Source organism: Lutjanus erythropterus, chromosome 6 (genome assembly GCF_056507025.1).
Source record: "Lutjanus erythropterus isolate fLutEry1 chromosome 6, fLutEry1.hap2, whole genome shotgun sequence".
Lineage (NCBI taxonomy): Eukaryota > Metazoa > Chordata > Actinopteri > Lutjaniformes > Lutjanidae > Lutjanus > Lutjanus erythropterus.
The window spans coordinates 9,773,884-9,776,223 of record NC_139322.1 but is presented as its reverse complement, the minus strand read 5'-3'; positions in this window follow the sequence as shown (position 1 = coordinate 9,776,223).

Here is a 2,340-nt window from a genome sequence, read left to right as displayed (position 1 = left end):
TGTTTTTGCAGTTTTTGTGTCACAAGATAAGTCATTCCAAAAACACAATTAAACATAATAGAAAAAGATAGATTTCTTGACACTGATGATATATTTATTATTCTTTCTCTTTTGTAATGTACATACACATTGCATCAACATACAGTATAATCACATTGTTTGCTGGGGATATTTGGTCAAATGAGATCATCATTGTTATTGTCCAGGATTTGGATGTAATTTGGAGTGTGTTTTCCTCGGGGGGGGTGGGGGGGTGGGGGGGTGATGCTCTGCTGCTTTAGTGAACCACTTGCTTCACGTTTCTGCAATATTTTTAACACTGATATAACAGAGAGAGGAGAGAGTGTTCATCGATGGAGTGACGATGAGACATGACGTTTGCTAATACACATCAGTTCTACTTTCCAAGCTGCACTATGGTGAAACCCAAGCAGATTCATTATGACCACAAGGCAGGGACGATGTAGATGAGACGGTCCACAGATATGAGTGAGGACTGAGCAGAGAGAGGGGTGTGTGTGCGTGTGTGTGAGAAGACTGGAGGGGGTGGGGGTGTGTGTGTGTGTGTGGGGGGGGGGGACTGTCTCCACCTTTAGGACTCGAGCAGTTCTTGATTCATCTGTACTGTGTGTAACTCTCCTCTCTGCTGCACAGAGTCCCACTGAGCCAAAGACATCCTCAATCTATCTGGCTTTGTGCTCTACAGAGAAATAAAGCAACACACTTAAAATAAATAAATAAACAACCAACGACAATAGAAAAGAAAACATTCATATAGAGGTACCACATGACAGTGCTTGATTTTTTGTCTTTTTTTTTCACTTTTTTTTTTTTAGCATGCAACTTGTAGCAGGCAAAGTGCAGAAACAGGATCAACAAAGTAAAACACTTCATTTACAGACGGCAGTGGAGACAGTGTTCAGTCCATGTGAGATGAAACAAAACATGACGGAGGGAAGTATCTGGTTGATTTTTAAAGGGACGTGTCACCCCAAAATCAAATGTACGTATTCCTCCACCTGGCCTGTGGAGTCATTTCTTCATTTAGATTGTTTTGTTGTCAGCTGCAGAGGTTTGGAGATATCGGCTGTAGAGGTGTCTGCCTTCTCTCCAGTATAATGGAACAAGACCAAAAATATTCCAGAAGTCATGACTTCTTAGTTATTCAAGATAACTAGGTCTTTCTACTGGAAAGAAAGTAGTCCCAAATTAAACTGCTCATGACCAGGTCTGTGGATTAGAGCCTGACCGACACAGGATATTTGGGGCCGGTGCCGACGCTGGTATTAGGGACTGAGAAAATTCTGATGTCAGTATATCAGCTGTTATTCTTTGCACAAAATATAATATACAGAATACTGATTATATACATAAACACACATAGTTTGCAATGATGCATCAAGTGGTTAACGCGTTTGATAAAGATCTGAAATGGAGGCGGGATGTTTTAAAGCATAACAATAAACGTTATTATCCAATACAGGGCATGGCCGCTGTGCCCCCTCTGTTTGGCCTTTTGCCCCTGGAAAAAATGATATGGCTCGAGGCCCTGTGGCCTTGATGCCCCGGCCTCACCAGCCGATTTCACCGTTTTCTCATCTGCCTCTTTTCTGTCTACACAGTCTTCAGACACCAGAGTCTTTTGTTGAAATTCAGATTTTTTATTGAGCAACATCAATTGAAAAACTGCACACATAACCAGCAGTGGGTTCAATTTCAAGCATGGTATGAACAGCTGGAATTTATGGGGCTAGTTTGACAGAAACGTAGCATCAGTGGTGCTTAGTTTACAGCTCAATGCGTGTTTTGAGTGTGCAGTACTTCTTCAAATTTAATTATTTCCGTAGACTTAAAATCATTGTTTTATTTGATGGTCTTGCTGCTGTGGCGTTGGGCCTTTGTTCCCTCAATCAATTGACAAAAATTATGAAATTCTAGGCCTGGACCAGAATGATATCAGGGCACTGAAAAAGTCAACTTTGACCAGTATTTTTTAATTATTATAAATAAGTATAAATAAAAAAAACACACAGATAGATACATAAAATGCTGCCTATAAAGCTAATAAACAAAACCAATCTTTATTATGTCCTGTTAAACAAAAGAATTTTCATGTATCATCAAAATATATCAGGCAACATATCAGCTGATAGTGGTACAGAAGATATGATATTAAATATAATGGTCAGGCTCTTCTGTGGATTATCTAAAGTAACTGGAACATAATTTCTGGGAAAAGGTTTTCAAATGTACTTTTTGGCCCTTTGTGCACCACAAGCTGAGTGACGTCTAGTTCCATTATATTGGAGAGAAGGCAGACATCTCTACAGCCGATATCTC